This window comes from Bison bison, unplaced genomic scaffold (assembly GCF_000754665.1).
Source record: "Bison bison bison isolate TAMUID 2011002044 unplaced genomic scaffold, Bison_UMD1.0 scf7180017864264, whole genome shotgun sequence".
Taxonomy (NCBI): Eukaryota; Metazoa; Chordata; class Mammalia; order Artiodactyla; family Bovidae; genus Bison; species Bison bison.
In genome coordinates, this window is record NW_011494836.1 from 1,963,562 (window position 1) to 1,964,715 (window position 1,154).

The 1,154-nt window shown below is 46.9% G+C and overlaps 1 pseudogene; it reads right to left on the minus strand.

The window, feature by feature from the left end:
* Nucleotides 1-17: 17 nt before the first annotated feature.
* LOC104994713 lies at nt 18-685 on the minus strand (annotated as a pseudogene).
* Nucleotides 686-1,154: the final 469 nt, after the last annotated feature.

Consider the following 1,154-nt stretch of genomic DNA (forward strand, 5'->3'; position numbering starts at 1 on the left):
AAATTTTTTTTTTTTTTTTAATGTAACTGAAGAGCCTTTATAAGTAGTTTATATTGTCTAGACCCGAGGTATGCAGCAAACCCAGTCTGGAGCAAAATGGGAAATAACATCTTTCTATAGACAGGCTTAGAAATCCTAATCCAGTAATCTAAGATGTTTCTTTTCTCTGGTAGCAGGGCTGAATTATACCTAGCTGCTAGGCCACCATTCACAGGGATAGCCAAGAAAACAGGGTACAGGCCACCGAAAACAAGACCAACCAATCCACCTCGTGTTACGGTGCAGGTTTCACACTGTAGATCACCTGTATTCAAAGGTAAACTGACAAAGCCTTTGTAAGATACATTTGCTGTCAAAAATGGGATCACTGCCATTGGTAAGCCAGCAGCTATACGAGCCTGTGTCACATGTAAGATACGTCGAAAAAGACTATTTGCTATTGGGCGACAGAGAGCAGCATTAAGTCCAACATATGTTGATCCATTTTCAAGCAGATTCCGTTCTACTTCTGGGAGTTGGTTAATTTTTCTGGCTATGATATCAATTAAGTTCTCCTTGATGATAGCACCATCTGGTTCATGATTTTCCATCTTGAGCCTTACGCGCTCCTCCGTGCAGCCGCAGCCTCCGCGGGTCGCCTCCGGCCCGCGAGGGCTCACGCCATGCTCTGCTAGAGTCTCCCGGGCGCGGCCATTTTGGGCGCCACGTGACCGGCCCGAGGCAAAAGTTCTCTTTCTTATATGGTTCTGATGGCCATAAGAGAAGCTCTGTACGAAGACCAGAAGGTAGAAATGAAGAAGTCATACTTTTTATGCTCTGAAAGTTGTTGCGAGTCTGCTGCCTGCTTACTTGGTGCATCAGACTTGTAGCAACTTCAGTTCCTCCAGGCCTCTTCCTTCAGTGTCTCTGAGTCCTGGGCCAGGTGTGTATGTGGTTCCTTGATAATGAGTGTCAGCTCTCCTGTAGGTCACCCACAGCACTGAGGTTGGAATGGTTCAGAGACAGAACTGGGTCCCAGTTTGTCCTCAGGGATCCCAGTCTGTGCTCGTGCACTCCCACCTGTTCTCTACATCCAGCTTTCCTTTGTATCTGCTCATGTGCCAGGTCTAGAGTTACTCTAGGCTCAACACAGACGAAGAATCAACAGGCTGCAC